The sequence below is a fragment of the Pristis pectinata genome, chromosome 4 (genome assembly GCF_009764475.1).
Source record: "Pristis pectinata isolate sPriPec2 chromosome 4, sPriPec2.1.pri, whole genome shotgun sequence".
NCBI classification, from domain to species: Eukaryota; Metazoa; Chordata; class Chondrichthyes; order Rhinopristiformes; family Pristidae; genus Pristis; species Pristis pectinata.
In genome coordinates this window covers 98,965,850-98,978,489 of record NC_067408.1, presented here as the reverse complement: position 1 = coordinate 98,978,489, position 12,640 = coordinate 98,965,850, and the positions used below count along the sequence as shown (strand labels likewise).

Genomic DNA, 12,640 nt, shown 5'->3' with positions numbered 1-12,640 from the left:
CCCCCTAGTAGCTATGATGCTATATAGCGAGCCTGCCAGTTTGGCCTTGAAACAAGCTTTTAAATTTCCATTTAATGTACATTCATGTGCGGTTGTTGCACAGTGAATTAGATTTTGATCTTGCTAAAGGTCTTTCTGTCTGGTCTAACCCATTTTATTTGGAAAGGGCCCCTATGGAAGCATGTGCTCTTCATAAAAGCATTCCATGTTACCAAGAATTAAATGGCTGTTAAGTATGTTGGAAACTGCACTGGAAAAGTTATTGAACTAAGTTTTTTTTGTAAATGATATACACTGTAAAATTGCCCAATAAATATTACACTCAGAATGAAAATGGTTCAAACTAAAAAAATGAGAGTAAACTCACTGCGACTACATTGCAATGGGCTAATAATAGAGAGTATGATGTATTAAAGAATTGTTAGATATGACATTGTCTCCACATCTATGAGTGCACGTGTTATAATCATTTAAAATAAGATCAGCCTTGGGGAGGCAAAGGAAAGAGAAAATGTTGCACTTATAGAGTACCTTTCACAAACTCAACATTCCAAAGCACTTTACAATTAATGAAATATTTTATGTATAGCCACTATAGTAATTAGGAAATGCAAGACCCAATTTATGCACAGTATGGTTCCACAATCAGCAGGATGATGGTGATTGGTTACTATCATCCTAAATACAAAGTTTTTGTGTTCAAATCTCCAGAATAGGACTTGAATTCACAATCTTCTGATTTTTGATGGGAGTACTACCAACTTAGTCATAACTTAATGTACTAAATGTTAATGGTATTTGCTTTTTCCACAATATCTTACTGCACAAACTGACTTCCAGCAATTTTCAGCACCAAGGTCTATGTGGTTCTCCTCACAAAAAGTCTCTATCTTCTCCTTATGGCCAGGATGAATGAGTCACTGACTTTTTCCCCCTTGGAGTCCTTCCTTGCAACTTGATATTCAACATGGCTTATATCTTTGTGCCATTTAATGACCTCTCATTCTTCTGCACCTACAGTGAATTTGTCCTTGATGCAGCACAGTGGAGTAGGGATGCTTAATATGACAAATGAAGGAGCAGAAGAGCTCAGAGCTGGAGCTTTCTGAGAATCTAAACATAACGATGAGAGTTTTAATGACAATAATGTTTATTTTGATTAAGTTGTACATTGAATGGAGAAAAGTTGAGAAGAATGTGAAAGGGCAGAAGAATTTGGTCTGTGGAGCTCTGAATTTTTTTTTTGACTTGGTAATTTCCTGCCACCAGATTGTCCTATATATCCTTATTAATTATATCACTCATCTCAATCCTTGGCATTCATCCCCCATTTAATAGTATCCTCTTAATGACCAAGAGGAAGTATGTACTTGAACTGTCTACCATTTCTTTGGTTGTCTTCTGCAACTTAATCCTCTCAGGTCACCTGCCTCAGTTTTTTTCCCATTTTCATAGTAAGGTTTAAATGTATCTCACTTTTCCCCACTCACTTGTATTTTTACTCTTCTATTCTCCAAGTTCCTTTCCTTTGTAACTCCATAAACTGCTTATGTACTTTAACTTTGCAGTTTCTTTCTAAAAGCACATTTTACTGGTGCTCCATTGTTACATGTGAAACTTTCTACCTTCATCAGCTTACTCACTTATAACCTTTATAAAAATTTGCTTTAATTCAATTTTGTGTTCTACGTTCTCAGAGATTGTAGGTACTAAATATAATTCCACAATTGAATGAAAGACAAAGAGAGAAATTGTTAGTTGTCATTCAGGAAGTAGCAACAGGGCACTTGGAAAATAAGTTGCCAAATCCTATCTTCCAAAAAAAACCCCCTCTCAGAACTTGTCATTTAAAATTTATTATTTACTTTATACAGCTTATTTCCACAGTTCCAATAGATTTATTGGATTCACGGTGGATAATCTATCAATTTCATTTATATTGCATTTTACATGCAACAAAAAACACTTCTAGCTGCTTCATGAGTGTTTTATCATCCAATATTGGCATGTATTACTGTTATGATAGATAGCTAAAAGCTGGGGAAATGGGGAAGAAAATTATTTTGTCATCAAAAATCCTCCTGGAGAACAACTGAATGAGTTGTTAAAAGTTAGCCTTTTTAAAATAAAAGTATTCAATAGCTTAATTACATTAAATTCCCAGGTCCTGATGACTGTATCTTCAGATTTTTGCAAAAGGAAGTTAGATGGGTGGATGGACTGGTTGTTATCTTCCAAATTACCATAGATTGTGGAATGGTACTCACAGATTGGAAGGTGGCAAATATAATCCACTATTTAAGGGAGGAAGGAGAAAAAAGAAATGGATCTACAAACCAGTTAACCTGATATTTATAGAACAGAAAATGCTAGAATCTGTTATTTAGCAAGTGGCAATGAGGCACATTTCAAAATAATAATTGGATTAAGCAGCATCAACATGGATTTTAAAGAGGGAAATAATTCAATGAATGTTTTGAGACTAAAATAGACAAGGGGGGAAAAATCAGTGGACTTCTAGGCTTTGGAGATGATGTCAGATTATTAAACATTAGAACACTGTATTGGGGGTAATATCCTGCTTGTGGATCAGATTGGTTAACATTCAGAAAAATAGAAGGAATAACTAGGTCATTTTCAGGTTGGGAAACTGTGATTAGTTATATGCTACAAAGATGGGGTGTTGACCCTTATGTTTGGAGCAGCATGTATTGCATGGAGGTTGCAGAGAAGTTGGGGTAAAGGAACAAGGATGTGGCAGATGGAATATGTTGAAAGATGTAAGGTCATCCACTTTGGTAGAAAAAAAAATGCAAATTATGTCCTACTATCTACCACTGGGTCCTTTTCAACCACCTCCCAGTAGCCCAAGAGTTACTTCCCTAAATTCCAATGTAGATTCTGTCCTAGAGGCACAATTGACATGATTTTCACTGCACATTAATTTCAGAGCTTCAGCTGAATGGCTTCCATCTGAATGATACATTGTCTTTGACTGACAGGGAAATAACTCATTGTCAAAGCTTCTTTCAAACAAAAATGTACCATCCAGATCAACTTGTGACATTTCAGTCTTAAAAATGGAATAGCAACCATTCGGGGGCAGCAAAAACCTCACACTGATTTGTCAAGAGCACATTAGACTGCACCACTACTTCATCTATGGCAGGGTCTGCAGGCATTGCTGTTGAGAATTTAGCTGGTATGGGGAAGTGATGACATTTTTAAAAAGTGAACAATAGTTTTGGCTTGACTGTTTGAGTCTGTATTCCTTGGAGTTTAGAAGAATGAGGTCTCAAGGGAGCTTGACAGGGTAGATGTTGAGATGTTTTCACGAATGGGAGTCACAAACAAGGGGCTGGTCATTTAAAATCAAGGTACATAAGTGAATGTCTGGAATTCTCTGCTGGGGTAGGGAAGGGGAGAGAAAAAAGGACAGAACATTAGACATATTTAAAGGGGGAAATAAATATTTCTAATGAATAAGCAGTTACAGGGCTGTGATGACATTGAAATAGCAGTGCACGCTCAAGGCACTTAGTGGTCTACGCCTTTGTTCTTGAAGAATTCTGCAGATGCTGGAATATGAAGCAATACACAAAAAGTGCTGGAGGAACTCAGTAGGTCAGGCAGCATCCATGGAGGGGAAAAAGTCAAAATTTTGGGTCAAGACCCTTCATCAGGACTGGTTGAGGAAGTGGGCAGAACCCAGAATAAGGAGCTTGGGGGTTGGGGGTGGGTAAGGAGCACACACAAGCAGGATAGACAAGTTCAGGTGATAGGCAAATCCGGGTGAGGGGAATGGTAGGTGGGTGGGGGAGGAGGAGGAGATGTATAAGCTGATAGGTGGAAGAGGCAAAGGGCTGAAGGAGGAATCTGGAGGAGAGGGCAGTGGACCATGGAATAAAGGATGGAGGAGGGGAGACAGAGAGAAGGGGGGGGATAACCCCTCATATTCCACCTTGAGAGTCTCCAACCTGATGGCCTCAATATTGATTTCCCTAAGTTCTGATAACTTCACCCCTCCTTTTTCTCCACCACCCCCCCCCCACCGTTTTCTCTTACTCCTAAACGTGCTCCCCCCCCCCCCCCCCCCACACACCTTATTCTGGCTTCTGCCCTCTTCCTTTCCAGTCCTGATGAAGGGTCTTGGCCCACAACGTCAACTGTTTCCTCCCCCCACCCCACTCCCCCTCCATGGATGCTGCCTGACCTGCTGAGTTCCTCCAGCACTTTGTCCCCTTTGTTCTTGTTTTGGGCAAATGAAGCAGTATACAACAGTGACCTCATCGCTTTCTAGTTCAATTAAGGGGCCACCTAGAGAAGTGTCTTTTACAATATTTTATTAAATCCATGAAAAAAAAAGTACATGCATCAAGAAAGAGTAAAAATACTACTGAATACGTTGTGTTAAATAATACTTAAGATCACAATACTCTAATAATTACATGTAATGATTAATAAAGGAAAAAATTGAAATATTTTATTATAAAAAAAATCTACTCCCACTACCAAAAACGGAAGCTGTTTGATAGAAAATAATTCAAAAAAGGTCCCCACAAGGTTTGAAAGTCTAAGTTAGATTCAAAAACTGAACAACGAATCTTCTCTAGATTCAGGTGTGACATAACATCCCGTAACCATTGAGCATGAGTAGGCGAGTAACTTTATTTAAGCAATACAGCTCTCCTGGCTATAAGAGAAATAAAAGCTACATCTCAGCTACATCACCTTCTTCATCCCCAACCTGCCTCTTTTCTCCAATGATCCCAAATAATGCAGTCAAAGGATTAAGTTTAAATTTATTTTGAAAAGTACAGAAAAAGTTTGAAAGACCTCTGTCCAATATTTTTTAAGACTGACACGTCCAGAACATGTGAATTAGAGAAGCCACTCCGTTATTGCATTTGTCACAGTATCGGAATAAAAATGGGATAGTTTATCTTTAGATAAGTGAGCTCTATGGACCACTTTAAATTGAGGAGAGAATAACAGGACGAAATATTAACCAATTTGAAAATTCATTCCAAGTTTCCTCAGAAATTGACATCTGCAAATCTTGTTCCCAAGCGTTTTTAATTTTATCTAGTGGCACCTTACTCATTCCTAGTAACCTGCCATAAATATTAGATATTGAGCCATCGTGAAAGGGTTTCAAATTAAAGATTACATCTAATAAATTTTTAATCAGGACTGAAAGGAAAAGAATGTAATTGAGATCAAAGAAAATCTCTAATTTGTAAATATCAGAAAAATTAGTTTTTGGTAAATTATACTTAGTAGACAATTGTTCAAACAAAGGTTTCCTCCTAACAAACAGATCCTGAGTAATACCTAATTTGTCCCACTCTTTAAAACTACATCAGTCATAGAAGGTTTAAAAAAATAGAGAAAATGGGACTGGACAAAGAAAAACTCAATAACCAAATTATTTTTTAAATTGTAAACAAACCCTCAAAGCATGTTTAACTACTAAATTATCTGTTAGTTTATTTAATGATATTGGAAGTGAAGAACCAAGCAGAGAAATAATAGAATTTTTTTAAACAGAGTTAACTTCCAAAGAAACCCATACTGGACAAGCCTCTTGATTAATGTAATGTAACCAAAATGTAAGATTTCGTATATTGACTGCCCAGTAATAAAACCTAAAATTAGGTAAGGCTAGACCTCTGTTCTTTTTAACCTTCTGAATGTGAACTTTATTTAGTCTAGAATGTTTATCATTCATATGTAGGAAGATATAATTGAATCAAGAGAGTCAAAGAAAGACTTAGGAATAAAAACAGGTAAAGCCTGAAACAGAGTATATAAATCTAGGTAAAATATTCATTTTAATAGCATTAATTTGGCTAATCAATGATATAGAAAGGGGAGACCAACTTGATAAAAACCTTTTTCACATAATGCAGTAAGGTGAAAAAATTCTCTTTAAATAAATGTTCCTAATTTTAGTAATTGACACCCCCGATAGGTAAAATGATTTCTTACAATTTTAAAAGGAATGTTAATATCAAATGGTACCAGGTTATTCAGAGAAAAAGTTCACTCTTGTATAAGTTCAATTTGTATCCTGAAAAATGACTAAAGCGAGAAAGTAAAGAAAGCATAGGAGGTAACGAGGCTTCAATGTTAGATATAAGTAATAAATCATCAGCATATAAAGAAACATTATGGTTAATACCTCTTCTAGAGATACCAACGATATCTCTAGATTCTCGGAGAGAAATAGCCAAAGGTTCTAAGGCCAAATCAAAGAGCAAAGGGCTCAAAGGACATCCCTGTCTGGTTCCACGTTGAAGTTTAAAAGATTTAGAATTTTGAAAATTGGTAAGAACTCAAGCAGAAGGGGATAAATACAGTAATTTAATCCATTGGATAAAACCAGGCCCAAAAATTAAATTTCTCTTAAGGTATTAAATAAGTAATTCCATTCAATCTGATCAAAGGCCTGCTCAGCATCTAGAGATCACACATTCCAATATTTCCTTAGAGGGAGAATAGATAATATTCAATAAATGATGACTATTAAAATGAGAATATTGATGTTTAATAAAACCAGTCTGATCATCAGATATAATTGAAGGTAAAATATTTTCCTATCTACGAGCTAGAACTTTAGATAAAATTTTAACATCTGCATTAAGTAATGAAATTGGTCTGTACGAAGCACATTCTATTGGGTTCTTATTTTTCTTAAGAATGAGTGAGATAGAGGCTTCATAAAAAGATTGTGGTGATATACCCAATTTAAAAGAATCCAAAAAAAGCACATAAATGAGGTATAAGCAAAGAGGAAAAGGCCTTATAGAATTCTCCAGGAAAGCCATCAAGAACCCAGAGTCTTTCCAGAATGTAAAGATCGCACAACCTCAGCGATTTCCTTGTATGTAATAGATTGATCCAGCTGTTTTCGGTTTTCAGTAGAAAGTATAGGAATGTTTAATTGGTCAAAGAAATTATTCATTACAGTATTATCTTTAGGAAAATTAGAACTGTAAAGTTTAAAATAGAATTCTCTAAAAGTATCATTTATTTCTAGAAGATCAGTTGTCCTCTCATGAGTGGCTTTCGAAATTTCTTTAATTTGCTGTCTAGCTCTGGATATTTTTAATTGGCTAGCCAGTAATTTACCTGTTTTATCTCCATGAATATAAATTGACTTCTATCTTTTAAAAGTTGGCTTTCAATTGGATATGTTAAAGAAGATCATATTTAGTTTTAATTTCAACTTGCCTTTTATATAAAGCCGGATCTGGATCCAAAGCGTATTTTTGATCTAATAGTTTCAGTTGATTAACTAGATCGGCTCTTTCTCTGTTAGCTTTTTTCCTAATGCTTGCCGTATAAGAAATAATTTGACCTCTAATAAAGGCTTTAAAAGCATCCCAAATGATAAGACTAGAAATCTCTTTAAAAAAAGTGTAATTTGTTTCTCCATAAATTTAAAAAAATATATCAGATCACAAGGTTAGGTTAAAATGCCAAAATCTATTTGTCTGAGGGATCCTAGGGACATATAAAGATAGAAGCACGGGAGCACGATCTGAAAGAGCAATCTCTTTATAGTCACAGGATCGAACTGATGAAATCATTTGATTATCAATAAAAAAGTAGTCAATCCTGGAATATGTATGGTGAACATGAGAGAAAAAGGAATATTCCTTATCTTCTGGGTGCAAAAAATGCCAGGTGTCAATGACACCAGTTTTTATTAAAAACGATTGAAGAAATAAAGCTGATTTATTAGGAGCAGCTAATTTAGTGGATGACCTATCTAGTTTGGGATGAAACCAGCAATTAAAATCTCATCCTAACACCAAGAGTTAAAATTCAAATCTGGTAGGAGTGAAAAAAATCATTCAAAAAATCCTGGGTCATCTGTATTTGGAGCATAAATATTAGCCAATACCATTGGTCTATTATTTATTTTCCCTGATACTATAACGAAACGACCATTAGTATCAGTTATTACCTTATGTTGATCAAATAAACTATCTATAAGAATTGAAACCCCTCTAGATTTAGTTCGAAAAGAAGAATGAAATTGGAGCCCATTCCATCGATTAAAAAAACGTGAAGTATCACAGTTACGAATGTGAGTTGTAAAAAGATAGAGGCTGAGTTTTTTTAATATAGGCAAAAATCTTATTTCGCTTCAAAGGATGATTTAAGCCTTTCACATTAAAACTAAGTAAATTACTAACTCGATCCATTATAATATTATTACAGTAGAGTTCGAGATAAGGTAACTAAGCAACAGATTTGGCTGATAGCCCAGAACAGTTTCCCAGGACACCATCCCCCCCCAAAACACCCAACGAGAACAAGCCAGCTAAGCAGCTGGCGCCTGCCTAAGGACAGTTTAACCCCAATTATCTCTGCTCAATAACTTAAAGCTTAGGAAAATTCCAACCCAGTCATAACAATAAGATAAACAAAGAAACCACAGTTACAAATGTAAAATAAACAAGTGTTCTTAATTCAGTACAGCTTTTACATGTTGCTTTTTTCTTATTTCAAACTGTATTGAAAAATGATTCAAAAGAACAAAATCAAAAAACATAATCATCCCAAGTATTAGTAAGTGATTACTAGAAAAAATGAAAAAATAGAAAACAGAAAAATATTCATAGCGAGGAATATGAAATCATTCAGTGGGAGTTTCCAGAAAAATCTGGGCTTCTTCAAACAATCGAAACCATTTTTGCGAGCCATTTTTCACTGTGATTCTGAGTCTTGCAGGGAAGCAAAGTGACGGCTTGTACCCTTTCTGATACAGATCTGACATAACCTTTTAAATTTAACCCGTTCCTTCATAACTTCAGGTGAATAATCTTCAACTATTCTGATCTGACAATCTTGATCGTTAATCATTCCTCTACAATGTGCTTCCCGAATTAGAAGCTCCTTAGTTTTAAAGTCATGGAGAGAGATGATGATTGATCTGGGTTTGATGTGCATAGGAAGTTTAAAAAAAGGTATTCTGTGTGCTGGATCAATCTTAGGCAAAGATTCTAGAATACCAGGGAATAACTGAGTCAAAAACTTTGCAAAGAATTCCGTAGGTTGATTACCTTCAGTCTTTTCTGGTAATCCTAGAATTCGGAGAAAACAGGAGCAAAGATCCAATCTAAGTCAGTAATCTTCAGCTTTAATCTTTCATTGTCTTTGGCTTGCTTTTTACAAAGGTTCTGTAAATCATCAATTTTCCCATCCAAAACTGAAAGAGAGGCTTCGTTCACTTTAATTCTTTCTTCATGATCTTCCAGGATTCTTTGAAAAGAGTTGAATTTGGCAGTTGTTGAAGCTGCTTGAAAATAGCTTCCAGAGTTGCAGGAGGAACATCTTCCTTAGTGGTTTTCATAGCCTTAGCACCCCTTGTATTCACAATAAGATAAAATTGGGTTTAAATTTACTACAGAGGGTGAAAAGGAAGGATTTCAAATCGGGTTGAAGAGGTTAGATATAGTGAGAGCAGCAGCAAATAGCTGTTACTCCATCAACGGCCAGCAGAGACTCGAGAAGTGTCACATCTACCTCATTCCTGCACTTGAACTGCAACTTGAAGCTTGAAGAAGATGTTGGAACCAGTTGTCAATGGATCTCCCTGTCCCCCTCTGCATTGTGGTTTAATGTCTAAACTGGAGACATTTAGTGTTCATTTAAGATACTTTCCGTAGATCAGACAACTTGCAATACCATTTCACTTGAACATACAAACTTCAATTTTCAACTACTGTGAAAGCACTAGACAGTGTTAAATATTTCCTTAGTCACCCAAACCACAACCATGGACATGTCAGCGTCTTCTCCACACCAAACTCTCAACTGCAAAGCAGTACTCAAGACCATTAGGAGACAAGAGATTTCAGATGCTGGAATCTGGAGTTAAAAGAACTGCTGGAAGAACTCAGCATATCAGACAGTATCTATGGATCATTCCTCTGCCTCCAGATGCTACCCGACCCATCCAGTTCCCTTCAGTTTTTGTTTTGAAAACCATTAGCTATGTTTCACTTTCTGCACTGAGCCATACATATATATTACAAATTTTGGTTTAATCCCGTTCACAACACTTATTCCCCAATTGACTTAAAAATTAACAGTTATGTTCCTATAAAACTGAATTCCTATCTGACATCCACTCAAAATGGACAGTTGATGTTTTGGGTCCAAACCCTTCATCTGGACTGAAAGATAGAGGGGAGATGGCCAGTATAAGGTAATGATAGGCAGATGGAGGAGGGAAGATGGAAATAGCAAGAGGCTGGGAGAGTGGAGGCAACAGAAGGACTGCAGATCATGGATTCTGATAGGAAAGGAAGGTGGAGCATGGAATCATACAAGGGTGGGCAGATGGGAATGGGGAGGAGAGGGGAACGAGTTTGTGGATAATGGGCAGATTGAGTGGATGGAGGAGAAAGCAGGGTGATGGGGACTGGGGTGGATGTGTGAGGAACTGAGTAGATCAGGAGTGAAAGGGACGGGGTGGGGGGGGGGGGACAGTTTACCTTAAATTGGAGAATTCAATGTTCATGCTATCAGGTTGTAGACTATACAGGCAAAATACAAGGCGCTGTTCCTCCAGTTTGAGTTTGACCTCAACCCTGACAGTGGAGGCGGCCAAGGACAGGTAGGTCAGTGTGGGAATGGGGAGGAGAATTAAAGTGTCTAGCAACTAGGAGCTCTCGAAGGCCATGACAGACGGAGCACAGGTGGCTGGCGAAGTGGTCACCTCATCTCACTGATGTAGAGGAGGCCACATCTGGAGCACTGCAATAAAGGCGGCGGGATGGGTAAGAGCAGAGTGCGGGAAATAAACGTGGGTGATCTGATATTGTGCAAGGGACGACTAGTTTTGGACTGCATGCAACTAGTTTTGACTGGAATTTCATCAGCTCACGAAGCAACTTTGCTCCAAACAAAGCACCAATTCTCACCTTTTGATAAAAAAAGGTGATTCTACCAACGATTCCTTCTCCCGCTTCCCCCCCCCCCCCCCCGATTAAAGCAGCTCAGAGTTCGTGGATTCTGCTGTTGATAATGAACGCTGTACATTCAAGTCCGAGGCTACCACATCTGGGGAAACTATGTTCTATACCCCGCCACACCTAAAAGTTTCCCTTCAAAACACGAAAGACACGCCCAGACACCATCCCAACAAAACTAGCGGGCAAGTGGGACCAGCGCTGATAGGACATCTTGGTCGACACTGACCATTCGGGGCCGGAGAGCCCGCTTCCTTACTGTATGACTATGATAACGCCAGTGAAATGGAAGCAGCTGTATTAGAAAAAGCCTTTATTAGAGAAAAAAGTTCAGAGCAGAAGGGCACATTTGAAAATTTCCCAACATTTTAAAACCAGAATCCACGCCGAAATGCTCGACCGTTTTGATGGGGGCCTTTAACGACCCAACGACAGTCCAGAGATAGTCTTTCCATTCCAGTCAAGTGCTGCACTATGGAAGGATTAGTACTCCAATACTAACATTTCAAGGATCTGCCGTCCTCCTCGGCTCTTCCCGCGCTCATTAAAGTTGTCTTGGGCAAGAGCTCAGCCTGGATATTTGGCAACACTCCTCCCTGGGGTTAGTCACGTCTCCCAGGAGACGCAGCAGCTCCGCATCGTTGCTCACCGCCAGCTGGATGTGGCGAGGGGCGATCCGGCGCTTATGGTTGTCGCTGGCGGCGGCTCCGGCCAGTTCTACCACCTCCGCCACCAAGTACTCGAGGACAGCTGCTAAGTACAACCGGTGCGCCAGCCCCAATCCTCTCAGCATAGTTGCCCTTCTTCAACAATCTATTCACCCGCCCAACAGGGAACCGCAATCCCGATCTGGATGAGCGAGAGCGGGGCTCTTCCTTGGATTTGGCGGCAGCCTTCTTAGTAGCCAACATTTTGCCTTGTTGCTATGAATGGAAAGGGGGGTAAAATGCACTTGTAGGCACTCGGTATATGGACACTTAAATAAGGTGCTCAATTATCCGTCACCCCAACTACTAATGGGGTGCACCGGTCAAATCAATAGCCAGTCTTTTGGGAAAAAGAAACAGTGATCAAAATCAAACTATCGAGATGCCTAAAGTGAACACATTATTTCCAGGTGAATTAAATAAATGAATTAGTTGTTAGCGGTAACACGAGTGCAAATTAAACACACCCTGATTGACGTAATTTAAGCTAAATTGTTTAAATGCACGAGTTTTCATTATTGGGGGAGGGGATTGACTGACTGAGTTGGGTGGAGAATATTTTAGAGGTCTTTTGAAACTGCATTTCAGAGCAAAGGTTATTGTAAAACCATTTTAAATATCTATGACAAAATGCAGAAAAACAAGTTAGAACTAAATAACAAAGTGGTTTCACCTTATCAAGAATGTTTCCTGTGCATAAATATTCACCAGGAAATCTGGTTGAAAAGTTGATAAACAACCCCTGTGGGGCAAAACAGCTTTCAGAAAAAGGGATTTGATTCCAGTTGTACAGTGCGTGGCAGCCATTTCTGGGGAGGTGGGACATTTTGTAGAAACTCGGGTAGTTTGCTGCTGTCAGCATCTTCCTCTGCTGTGTGACTGTGGGGGTGAATCAAGCTGATGTAGTTTACAAACACCGCTCCCCATCACTGCTGGAGTCCT

The 12,640-nt window shown here is 38.2% G+C and overlaps 1 pseudogene; it reads right to left on the bottom strand.

Moving 5' to 3' along the window:
• Nucleotides 1–11,308: 11,308 nt before the first annotated feature.
• LOC127569441 (histone H2A, sperm-like) lies at nt 11,309–12,432 on the bottom strand (annotated as a pseudogene).
• Nucleotides 12,433–12,640: the final 208 nt, after the last annotated feature.